The sequence below is a fragment of the Rhamphochromis sp. 'chilingali' genome, assembly GCF_963969265.1.
Source record: "Rhamphochromis sp. 'chilingali' genome assembly, chromosome: 17".
Taxonomy (NCBI): domain Eukaryota; kingdom Metazoa; phylum Chordata; class Actinopteri; order Cichliformes; family Cichlidae; genus Rhamphochromis; species Rhamphochromis sp. 'chilingali'.
The window spans coordinates 33,543,215-33,556,854 of NC_137944.1; the positions used below are offsets into that span (position 1 = coordinate 33,543,215).

General features: G+C 37.9%; 1 gene segment (V, D, J or C); it reads right to left on the reverse strand.

Moving 5' to 3' along the window:
- Positions 1 to 7,574: 7,574 nt before the first annotated feature.
- Positions 7,575 to 8,053, reverse strand: LOC308384478 (Ig kappa chain V region 120-like). The segment is given in 2 exons: positions 8,002 to 8,053; positions 7,575 to 7,894 (listed from the first exon to the last, which is right to left on the reverse strand).
- Positions 8,054 to 13,640: the final 5,587 nt, after the last annotated feature.

Genomic DNA, 13,640 nt, shown 5'->3' on the forward strand with positions numbered 1-13,640 from the left:
TGGGGGAAGGTGGGCTCTGTGACCTGTGAGGCCACCCAGGGCTCCCAGTCTCTGGTCTCAGAGATACTGAGGAGAGACCAGTGTTCCCAGTCCTGATGTCAATCACTGAGTCTTTCATGCTGTTTTTCTTCTGTCTCTTTGTTTCTTTGTGTTTGCAGATTTTTAAAAAAGCATCAAACAGTCATGTTTTCATCTCATAATGACAACAATCAGAGCAACAATCTCCTCTAGTTTCATCCTTTTGTGTCTGTTGTAAAGCTGATATTTCAAACTCTTAAAAGAATAAAAATGCAACGAGGAAACATGTTCTTTGACTCTGTGAGTTTGATCGATGCACATTTAAAAAAGAGAGATTTTGTAACATTTATTAAACCAGACCAAAATAAAAATGTCTACAGACACACCAAGTGTAATGTGCAGTCAACATGGTTAAATATATTCTTATACACACATTTAGTGTTTTCTATAAGATGTTGAGGTCCAACCATAGATTGTCTGTGTGCTCTTCATATTTTCTAGTCTCAAAGCTGTTTCTTGACCTGCATTTTATTCGGACAATATAGATAAAAAAATATCCTAATAATTGAAATTAAAGAGCAGGCTGTCATCTGTATGTTTAAACAGAGTCTATTTAAATGAAGATTTACTGAAGTTTGATTAATGAACTATATGTCAGTGAAACTCTGATGAAGCAACAGAGCAGAGAAGAGTCTAGAAGCTGGTGGTGGCAGAGATGAAGCAGGTGGAGACTTAGTTGAGGATAATTGTCCAGGATGAGGTGGAGATCAGGAGTCTGAGAGTTAAAGCACTCCTGTCCAGAAACAGGTGTGAACAAAGTACGTGTTCAGGATTATCAATTAATCTAATGATGTTTTCTAAGTGCTATGTATTGTATTTGGTCGTCTCTTAATTTGTAGCAATATACTCAATGTATATGCTTGTGTGTGTGTCCTCAGTGAACTGTATCAGTCTCTGCAGTAGCTGCATTTGAGTCCTTTCCTGCCTGCTCAGCAGTTTCATGACACCACTTGTTCTTTGACATAAATCATATAAAGTGTCCTTCAAGTCCTTAAGACTTTAAGACAGCTGAACATCTGTGCGTGAATTTGGATCAATGTGTTAGAGTTAAAAGAGTCAAAATTTGGTAAATAAAGCTTGAGAGAAACAACGACACTGTCATATTAGACTCTGTCATTATTTATTCACCAAGGGCTAATGGACTTACAACTCTTCAGTTTAATTTGAAACACGGCATGGAATAATTTACTTGATTGAAATGTGAAATTTTCGACCCATAACAGAGACACCATTAGTGAGGAGCTGCAGCAGGGGAAGGCTACAGTCATGTGTGTGGCCAACAAGGGCTTCCCCTCAGACTGGAGGCTGTCCTGGAAGGTAGATGGAAGAAGCAGCATCAGCTGGGAGGAGAGCAGGAGCCCCGGGGCGCTGCAGAATGACGGCCACTACAGCTGGAGCAGCACCCTGAGGCTCCCTGCAGACCAGTGTTGGGGAGTAACAGAATACATGTACGTATCTAAAATACAAAATATGAGTAACTGTAATCCGTTACAGTTACCGTTTAAAAGGTGACATTCAGAATACAGTTACTTTGTTGGAATAAAGGGTTTACACGTCAGTCTTTTCCTGTTTCATATGTTAGGCTGTGCCCTCTCTATTTTTGGTAATTCCAGGCGGGTAGAAACAGAAACAAAACACACATCAAGAGGCTGTAATTTCTGTGTCTCAATCTCACAGCCCATTTCACCTCTACTTGTGGCCCGCATAATGACGTGAAGAAATATTTATAAAAAAGACGATTACATGGTAATCATAAATATTTGTGTTTCTGTAGAACTTAAAGCAGGATAAATTAGTCATTGGTCTTTGGGTTTGAGAAAGTTGATTCGAGCTTTCATAATCCAAAGATAAAATATTTAATTGATTGCTTTCAATCGTTGCTCGATCCACTTCCACTGAAGCGATCAGAAACTCCAGACTGACGGCTGGTAGCAGAATAAATTAAGAGTTTGGGAGATTCTGAGTCACTGTTACTGAGTCGTTGTTGCTGTTTTTCTTGTGGTACAGCTCTTTGCTTATGTGCTGTAACATCCTTTGTTTTCTTGTTGCTTCTACTTCTCATATTAAAAAAACAAAACAATAAAAATTGTTCCATTTCATAAATACCAAAATCATAACAAATGCCTCTACATTCATCCCTTTGTGTGTATGATCTGTTCTAAAAAGAATAAAATTAGTAAACATGGTCTTTGAGTACTCGAGTTTAACAAATACACCTTAAAATAGAAACATTTAATAAGCCCAACCAAAATAAAAAAAACAAGAGTTATATAATTTGAAAAGATTGACTATATTGTTATTTCCACATTTAATATACTTTTAAAGAAATAGGAGCCAAGTTGATGGTATATATTTCCTCTTCATAATTTCTAGTCTTCATACAGTTATTTCACCTGTTTTTTATTACACACACACTCACACAGATGACATGACATCTTATATGTCATCTCCCCTTAAGTACGTCATGAGCTGTGTGCAGGCAGGATTGGTGGACCCAATGTGCAGATACAAAGAGGCAAAAACATGAACTCAAAACAGCTTTAATGCTGAACTTGAATGTAGGCAGGCAGAGAGAACACAACTCAGACCAAAGTAAACACAGGGCTCAAATACACAGAGGGAGCAATCAGGGAATGGGAGACAGGAGGGAAACACAGCTGGGACAAATCAGGGCAAACCAGACACATTAACATGAGACACAGACTTTCAAAGTAAAACAGGAAACATAACACAGAGACACAGACTTGACAAGGGGATACAGCTGACAGATGAGGCACAGCAACTAGGGAACACAGAGACAGAAACCAGAAGACTAGAAATGATAAATAATGGCAAAATCAAAGTTCATCAATAATGTAAAACTCAAAACTCTCGCAAAACAGTCTGCATTGGTCTCATTTTATCAGAAGCTTAATATTTGGTGTTATTTTCTATAAACCAGAGATATAGTAGTCATACATTTCTTTAATGGTTTATACCATAATTCATTGAACATTATTGTAGTGTCTTTACCTAAAATATAAAAATCTTAAAGTAACTGTTGTTCTGATTTGATGTGATAAAATTGAACATAAAAATATTTAAAATCAAATAACTGCAAATTGTTTAATTGAAGCTATTATTAAATGATGAAATAGTCTCTGAGCAGCTGCTGATTCAGATTTTCTTCTTCTCGGTTCCTCTTCAGCTGAGGGAGGTTTTTGTACAGTGTTGTTTCACTGTGTGAGTGGGTAGTTGTGATGCTGCTCACAGTGATAAACTCCTGTATCTTCAAACTGAACTCCACTGATGGTCAGAGTGAAGTCAGCTCCAGACTGATGGGAGGTAACATCATGAATCAGCAGTTTAGGAGCTTCCCCAGTTTTCTTTTATATACTGCGTGTTCATGTTGGTACAGTAGGGTTACTAGTAGTAGGTCACTCATGTTTTGTCTTGCTGTCTTTGGAATTTCCATTAGAAAGACTGTCTTTCATTTTGTCGAGATTCATTCATGGATATTGTAACAGAGTTTAAAATATTGAAATCATTTGGTGGTTGCTTTAAAGAACATGGAGAATATGGTAAAGTGTGTGTGTGTGTGTGTGTGTGTGTGTCCTCAGTGAACTGTATCAGTCTCTGCAGTATCTTCCAGCTGCAGCAGTCACTTCAGTTTCTGTTCAGTCTGACTGAGGGAGGTTTTTGTACGACTGTTTTTCACTGTGTCTCAGTGACTATAAACTCTCCCAGAGCACTGGAGCATGGTGCTGCTGATGCAAAGTGCCTCTCTATGGAAATGAACTGACTTTAACAGGGACTTGCTTCAATCAGCTCGCATGTTTTTTAATATATTTATCTTAAAGAATGGTTTTCACAATTAAATCCTCTGTCTGGACTCTTGGGGTAACGCTCGACTCTGCATACATTTAGGATTCTAATGCAAACCTCCAGTTTTCTGTCTTGTTATTCATTTCTATTCATTTATTTCTTCATTGTAATTCATTGCACACTTTTGTAAGCATTATGAGCAAGCACCAGCTTGTCTTGAAAGGTGCTACATAAATAAAATTTCACTTACTTTTGTCATGTTGTTGAATGATGGATCAGCTAGTTTGTCACAATACTCCACGTGTAACATGTTATATAGATAGCTTTGAAATGAGTAAGCAATATAGAAAAATTACAATAAAGGTTGTGTAATTTTACTAAAGAATGCTTCACATCAGCTGCCAGAATTACACAGGGAACACATTGAATGTTGAAAGTAAGTTTTTACCCTTTAAAATGATAAAAATAATGTGTTATATTTGCTTCAGTTGTTGGCTGTTGGGTGAGATTAAAAAGCATCCAAACTTTATTTTGTTGTTTTTCCTGATATCACAGGGAGGCTGACAGAAATTTATGTCTAAATTTGTTTTTGAACTTTTTACCTACTTGCTGTTGATAAACCAGTTCCTTCAATGATTTTTCTTTACATGATCTTCACAGTAAGTTGTGGAAAAACTAAATTTTACATGAATAAAAATTCTTCTGCATCATCTTCCTTGGTTTCAGATTAAGGTTAATTGTATAGTAAATATCTCTGTTTATGCAGAAAATTGTTTTAGTGAGTTGTGTTTGTAAACGAATTTTGGCCAACAAGGGCTTCCCCTCAGACTGGAGTCTGTCCTGGATCGTTGACGGCCGCAGATGCAGCAGCATTGATTGTGAAGTGAGCAGGAGCCCCGGGGTGCAGCAGACAGTCATGAGCTGATTCACTGGGGGCATGACGTTGTGTTGTTGTTGTTGTTGTTGTTGTTGTTTAAACTTTGCTACAGCTCTCAGTCTGCAGACTTTTTCAATCTCAGTCTGTTTATTCTTCATCTGTTTGTTGCCTGTTTTATGAACTTGTCTCAAGATTTTACAACAGTAAAGATTTTTCAACAGAACATGTCCTGTTATTTCTACTGTTTGTTATATATGTATATAAATACATTAACATGGATTTCAAAATAAAAAAAACATTTAACACATTTTATTAAACAACAGTTTTGATCTGGTTACAAACATACTGATTAATTGAAATAAATAAACCAGTTAAAAAAAAGAAAAAAAGACATAATGGATAAATCAACAGGCTAATTAGATTTACTGTGTTAACACAGTAAATCGTGTTTCTTTGTAAATAACTTGTATTCCTATGTATTATCTTGATAACAATGATAATGTTTGTAAATAAAAATATTATATTTATTAATCATTAATTTTCTCCCTTCATTTTTCACAGCTTATTAAAACTGATTATTTCAACATTTTAATGAATGAAGAAAATATTTTGTGTTTGTAACACTTCTGGAGTCGTTACAGTATACTAGGACCAGTTAGGTTCGACTACTAGAGCAGTAATGAGCGTAGCATGTAATAAAGACCACAGACCAGTAAATACGTTTAAATTGCCGGCTTATTATTTTGTGAAGACAGAGAACAGACAGTTATAGACACATTACATAAAACATTCAACATCACACATTTAAGAAAACAAGGTTTTTCTTTCCCCCCTTTTAGTTCAGTATGTTCTGTCAGTTCATCCTATTTATCTCAAAAACCTTTTATTTGGCTTTAGAAGGATGTTATTTTCAACCTAGGTTATTGTTTTATTTATTTCAAGTTCTAAGTTCAAGTTTATCCTTTGATCTATTTGCATTAACACTGTGTTATTTTAAATCAAGTTCAGTTCTTTAGGCCCAAGATTTAATTTAATCTTGGTCTAGGTTCACCTTTAAATTCTCAACCAGTTCTTATTTTGTTTTAACCCAACAAAATTATTTACATTTCCATTAACACCATTACAGCATTAAAATGTAAGGTTGACCAAAATAAATTACAAAAATAAATAAATAAATGTAAAACTGAAAACAATTCAGCAAAAGGCTGAATAAATCCCTTAAACAAACAAATAAACAAAAGAAAGTTGTCTTTGTGTCCTTTAACTATTAGTCCTGGAATTACTCCGAATGATTATCCAGTGCTTTGAAAAGTCCGCTGTTCTTTTGCAGAGGTGTATGGATTAATCCTACCAGTTTTATCAGCGAAAGAGCTCAACGTCCAGCAGGGGGCGTTTTCCTTTTTCCTGCTCGGTACAGTTCAATGGGTCCGTGGGTGGCTCGCCATCTTGTTTCTCGCTCAGCGGATCAAACTCCGATTCTAGCTCAGCATTTCCCGATCCAAACCTTAATGGCCTACCATAACAACAAAATAAAGTGCATAAACATTCGAAAATAACACACGGGTAGCCCTTAAATAACAGTAAAAGTCCGTTTTTTCCAGCTTATTTAGCCGTAAATGAGGTGATGCCAATATGGCGCGCTGAAACACCGTCAAAGGCCTTTGAACTGCAGCCTGTGTGTCGTTTAAGCACGAATCCACCGTTTTTAACATAAAACAACATAAATCTGCTACCTTGGCTCTCCATTTGCATGAAATGAGCAATATAATACAACAAAAATTTCTTGCATGAAATAAAAGACAATTTCTGAACTCACCAAGTCCCGTTCGGTTATGTTCACAACGTCACCAAGGCAAGGACAGGTCGGAAAAACAAAAATACATTCTCCAGAGTACAAAAATGGCTTTAAGTAGATTTTTGGCTTATTTTTACTATTTTTTCACTCATTTAAGCAGCAGCTCTGCAAGGACTGTCTGCATTTCTCCCTCTTGAGCATCAAAAGAAGGAACAACCCGATTGGGTGTGGCTAATCACAGGAGTCACGCTGCAGCGTGCCCTTTCACAATAAGAGTCTCAACACATATTTTAGCCATTTTACCTGAATTAACATAAAACACCATGAATTAGCAAGTTCTGTACCCTTTTAACATGTTTTTAAACACAAATGAAATCCTATACCATGAATTATATCATTGCTGATGTTTTTAATGAATTTTCTAACCATTATGATCTATTTATTGACTATTTATCACCTGTAATATATTTCTTATGACTGTTTTTACTAACAGGCTTTTATTTGTTGTTAGCTATGTTAACCAGGGTTACATGTTGTCAAAAAGGCCGTACCAGTATTGAGATACAACTAATAAACAGCATCAAAGTAAACAATGAAGTAATGTTGCAATTTGTACATTTTCAGACTGAATACAAACTATTTTCTGACTTTAATGAATATTTTTGATATCAGTATTAGCATTATTGCTATTTGATTGGGGATCAGCCATCTGAAAAGTGTTTGGAGACTCATTGTTTTTACAAGACTTTAAATATTTTTGACTTCATCAAAAAATAAAAAAAATAAAAACACTAATATTTATTTATTAGAAAACAAAAAGTCCTGGTTTAAATTGATATGATTATGAGATTTGGATATCATTGCATTTTGTGAAAGTTGCCTGAAAAGCTGTGTGTGTGTGTGTGTGTGTGTGTGTGTGTCCTCAGTGAACTGTATCAGTCTCTGCAGTATCTTCCAGCTGCAGCAGTCACTTCAGTTTCTGTTCGGTCTGACTGAGGGAGGTTTTTGTACGACTGTTTTTCACTGTGTGAACGAATACTGACTGTTAGCATAGAATTCACCCATACAGTAATAAACTGCTGCATCTTCAGCCTGGACTCCACTGATGGTCAGAGTGAAGTCAGAGTTTGATCCACTGCCTGTAAAACGAGCTGGAATCCCTGATTGTCGATTGCTAGCATAGTAAATGAGCAGTTTAGGAACTCCTCCATCTTTCTGTTGGTACCAGGATAAATAGTTGCCATTAACATCCTGACTGGTCGTACACTTGATGCTCACAGTTCCTCCCACAGCAGAGCTCACTGCTCCAGGCTGAGTCACTGTGATCTGTCCTCTGGACTCTGAGGACACAGAGACAAAAACATAAAGCAGCTTCATGGTTTTGTGGGCTTCATTTCAGAGGGACATATGTTGATAGAGGAGAGGAGTTTGATTCTCTGGACTTTACCTGTGAAGCAGCAGCAGAGGAGAGTCCAGATGAGGACGCAGATCAAAGTCATGTTTTTGATGAGGAGGATTTCTGTGGCTTCTGTTGTGATGAAGGACAGCTGTCAGTCATCCAGTGTTCAACTCTCAGGACTATAAACTCTCCCAGAGCACTGGAGCATGGTGCTGCTGATGCAAAGTGCCTCTCTATGGAAATCATCTGACCAAGTTTAGAGGCACAATGTGAAAAAGTAAAGGTCTGGACTTCACTACATGTTTTTACAACATTCTGTACGCCACGCAGATCCTGATGCGTTTGAAGAACTACTAATTGATTATTTTTAAAATAAGTTCAATGTCAATTTTAAAATATTGCTGTAGGACACCGTTCAGATGGCTGTGATCCAAAATTAAATATGGTTCAAACATCATGATACAACATGATTTCCTCCAGTACCATCCACCTCCAACATATATTACAGTTTCTCTCAGTCGCTTTGCTGCAGTTCTCACATCAGTGATGCTTTTCCCCAATCAAATTAGCCTTTCTCGTTGTTTTATACACACATACACACTGCTGTTGTTTCTACACTAATAAAGGGATTTGTTACTTCATTGATCCACAACTCACAGCTCACAACTGTCGTGATCGGGCTGTGTCCAGGCAGGAATTGGACCCAAACTCAAACTCACTGGAAACAGGACTGAACTCAAAATGGCAGCTTTTATTGCTGAACAGAAAACTCCACAAAACCTAAACTGGGAAGAATCTAACAAAACACACACAGCACGAGGAAGATCACGGCACTGTAGTAAACAATCAATCAATCAATCAATCTTTACATGAGCCAGGTGAGGAAACACTATCACAGGGAGCCGTCTGCACCGGGAGCCTCCAGGCTGGGCAAAGAAGCCCCCCAGCCAGGCTGAGAATGTGTCGATGATGTGAACAGAACACACATATAGTTTAATGAGTATTATTTTGCTTTTCTCCATTTCATCAGTTTTGTAAGTTTTGCTGAATGAGCCCTCATCTGGGACTCTCCTTAGCTCTTACTGGGACAGTGGCGCGGCTGCCCCTCTGTGGGTCTTCCTTGGTCTCTTGTGTTCTGGGGGCCTCTGGATGTCTGGAGTTTTGATCTCCTCCATACCTGCTTGATACCATAAAGGACAGGGCTGTGGCTCCCCACACTCCCTAGCAGATCATTACATGGAGAAACCTTTGGAATGCAAGCATGCTGATCCACACAGGTATGCACACAGGTGTACACATGGGTATTCACAGACGCGGACTACAGCTTTCTTGGCTGCTGCCTCAAAGCACACTGTGCGCTGTCTATCTTGCGTGCTGCACAATATCGTTTATTATTTAGTAACTATTGATATCTACGGCTAGCTAGTTTATTGTGATGGTGCTTTTTTTTTTTCTTATTATGTTGCTCTCTGTTGTTTGCTGTCTCCTCTGGTTTTTTTTCTCCATACAGGTGACCCAGGAGTTTTGTTTTTTCTGTTTGTTTGTTTTTTTTTTCTCTCTTCCCCCCCTTCTCACAGTCTCTTCTCCCCTTTGGTTTTCTTTCTTTCTCTCCCTCTCTTTCTTTCATTCTTTCTCCCTGTCATGTCTGTCCCGTTTGTAACTGAAAATAAAATAAATTCATAATTATAATAAAGGTCAATCAAATGGACCTATATGGCAAGGCCATGATGATCCACTTGGTAAGAAAAAAAAAATACAAAAAATACAAAAAAACATCAGACTTGATTTTTGTTTCTGAAAACAGTTTTAAACTTCTCATTAGCTGTCACAGTCCGGGTGAGCTGCTGGTAAATTTCCACCATGTTCTCCTGTGTCTGCCCCTGGGCAGAGCCGTCATCTCCTCACATGGAGCCAATCTGGAGCAACCTACTCAGGATATTCAAGACCAGCGTTGCCGTCTCTTCACTGCTAGTTTGCCAACTTACCCTCGGTGCTAACAGGCTACCATGCTTCATGCTCCTTGCCCAAGTCTATGCACTCGGCCATACTCACTGCAGTTTCATGCTCCGTCTCCTGGGAAGGATTTCAATATCACACCTGCTGCCCTCTTCCCACTGCTTCTCACAGGATCCCTTGGAGCTCAGGTCAGCTCATCTTAAATCTATTCAGCTCAGCTGGACCTTCACCTACTCCCCTCAAAGTACCACCAACTCCACCTGCAACATAAGCCATACTCCTCTTTAAAATTCAACCACACCTGGAGAAGTCTGTGAACCCACTAACCCCCTTTTCCTCTCTCCCTCTTGATCACCACGCCACCTTAGGCCACCACGCTACGTTTTCTTGTCAGGAATCCCACGTCAAGTATAACTCTGTGTTTTTGTGCCAAATAAAGATTTGTGTGAAGCAAACTCAACCGTCTCCACATGTGGTCCAGCACTTGAGTCCAGTTGCGTACAGGCCTTTGGCCCCTTGTGACATTAGGCCTACATTTTTTGCAGTACTCTTTCCAAAGTAGGTGAGGTTTTGAGAAAAATAACAAAACAAAAAAACCTGTTTTGATGTCTTAAAACGACGGTGAAAGTGTTTTATGAAGTGTCTTTTGCATAGATGAGTCTGTGTGGTGAAAAAGGCCTTACATATTTGGAGAGCTGCATTAAGAGTGGTGAGAATGACGTTCCTGATGTAAGACTTTCACCAAAGCAACTGAGAAAAGCAGTGATGGGGAAACATTTACTGGAGTTCATTTAAGTGTTCACGAATAAATGTCAGTGAAGTCGTTTGAAAACGTGTGTGTGTGTGAAACATGTCAAAAGTGAACCAAAGCAACACATGGTGATAAAACCCGAATTGAATGGTAATGTTTACCAGTTAGAAGCCTTCACAGTGAGAACAGCACAGAGCACAGTCTTCTCTACCTGGAAGGAATTTTCAAAGCTTCCTAAAACACCATTATTTGTAGACAGAATTCCAAAATAGAAATAAAAACTCATTAAAAAAACCCTGTATGTGTAGGCAGCGTCGTAACAATGGACATGTTCCTTCGGAAATTAAAAAAAAATATTATAGAAAAAAATGCTGGTACACTTTCCAGAACTTAATATTTTTGTGAAATTCAAAACATAACTACATGAATCTGAAGTGTTTTTGAAGCGTTTTAGGCTGAGAATTAGTTTCAGTGTTTAGAGCTGTGAAAAAATAAGTGTCAGGTTTCAAGAGATGTTTTCACATGTGAAAGCTGTAAAATCTACATTTTGAAATCAGATTCTTTAAATATTGTTGTAATGGGCTTTATTTGCTTTAATTACACTATTATAATATTATTAAATGATACAAACAGTGAATGATTTTGTTGAGTTTGTTTGTTTCAGAGTCAGAGAGCCGTGTCTCTCTACAGTCAGAGGTTTTTGTACGGCGCCTCAATGAGTTTGTATCACTGTGGTACACGTTCGGTGGAGGAACCAGACTGGATGTTGGAAGTAAGATAAAAACAAAGTTACTTCTATGTCCTTTTTCTCTTTAATGTAATTTTCTTTTCTTTAATTTCATTTAATATGAAAGGCTAGGAAACTTTTTGTGTAACTGATTAATTATTTTATTCATAAATTTTGTCCTAAGAAACAAAGTCAGCTTTGGAAATGACTATTCAGACACTCAGGAGAATTTCCAAAGAAAATCTGGGATGTTTCATAGTATTAATTATTATTTCTGGTTCTGATGATAAAGTTGTATTTTGAGGGCTTGTAGGTTTAGTTCAGTCTGTTAGAGTCAGAGAGCCGTGTCTCTCTACAGTCAGAGGTTTTTGTACGGCGCCTCAATGAGTTTGTATCACTGTGGTGGACTTTTGGTGGAGGAACCAGACTGGATGTTGGAAGTAAGTTAATTAAACTGTGTTTATTATTAAATATTGTATCATTTTATTTAATAATTATTTGTTAGACTGCTTAGATGAGACAAAAGTATTTTTTTTATTGAAAATAATTTAGTTTTTGATGTTTGTCCTTTTTACTGGACTAATTCAGATGAGCTCTGCGAGTTTCTCTTGTTTAATCTACATTTCTGTCACAGTAAAATATATGTAGACAAGAGTAAACTTCATCATCTTATGATTAGTTTGTAAATTTCCACCACATCAGCTGCTGTTTGGATGAGTCAAAGTTTGCTTTCTGATGTTTTTATTGTGTCAGATGTTTCAGATTTAGTTTGAAATCATGTGAGCTGTTCAATAACATTTCAAATCTACATGAATGAGTAGCTGCTCTGTGCTTGTGTCCACTCATTTCTTCAGTCGTCCATGATTTAGACTTCTAATCATTTTAAAGCCAAACTTCTGCTGTAAATGTTTCCACATCTGCTTCTTTTATTTCCAGTGTAGTTTGAACATATTTCAGCTCAAACTGTGTGATGATTCTCTCTGTGCTGATATGCATGAGAGGTTTCTTAAAGGGAAGTGAAACAATGTGTGAGTGAATGACTGGTGGAGCAGAAAAAACACCTGACAGAAACTTCTTAACGGAGAAAATCAAATTGTGGTTCCTGTCCTCTAAGCTGATTGGTGTTTCCTAGGTGATACCCGCCCCGCCCTGAAGGTGCTGGGTCCCTCCAACAAGGAGCTGGAGCAGGGGAAGGCCACGCTCATGTGTGTGGCCAACAAGGGCTTCCCCTCAGACTGGAGTCTGTCCTGGAAGACGAGCGACAGCAGTGGCAGCAGCAGCATCAGAGGGGAGGAGAGCAGGACTCCTGGAGTGCTGCAGAATGACGGCCTCTACAGCTGGAGCAGCACCCTGACGCTCACTGCAGACCAGTGGGGGAAGGTGGGCTCTGTGACCTGTGAGACCACCCAGGGCTCCCAGTCTCTGGTCTCAGAGATACTGAGGAGAGACCAGTGTTCCCAGTCCTGATGTCAATCACTGAGTCTTTGATGTTGATTTTCTTCTGTCTCTTTGTTCCTTTGTGTTTGCAGATTTAAAAAATAAACTCATTAAACAGTCATGTTTTCATCTCATAATGACAACAATCAGAGCAACAATCTCCTCTAGTTTCATCCTTTGGTGTCTGTTGTAAAGCTGATATTTCAAACTCTTAAAAGAATAAAAACGTACCGAGGAAACATGTTCTTTGACTCTGTGAGTTTAATAAATGCACATTAAAAAATAAAGATTTTGTAACATTTATTAAACCAGACCAAAAGAAAAAACGTCAACAGAACACATCAAGTGTAATGTGCAGTGAAAATGGTTAAATATATTTTTTAATCCACATATTAAATATTTCTCTATAAGCTGTTGAGGTCATGTCAACCATAGATTATCTGTGTGCTCTTCATAATTTCTACTCTCAAAGCTGCTTTATGATCTACATTTTAATCTGATCTAAAACCTAATAAGTAAAATTAAAGAGCAGGGTGTCATCTGTATGATTAAACAGAGATCATTTAAATCAAGTTTAAGTGAAGATTTACTGAAGTTTGATTAATGAACTATTTGACAGTGAAACTGTGATGAAGCACCAAAGCAGAGGTGAGTCTAGAAGCTGGTGGTGGCAGAGGTGAAGCAGGTGGAGACTTAGCTGAGGATCTCTAATTGTCAGGATGAGGTGGAGATCAGGAGTCTGAGAGTTAAAGCACACAAAACAGAGGCTGAGTAACTCACAGAAGGCAGCGAGACAATAACTGGACTCAAATAATG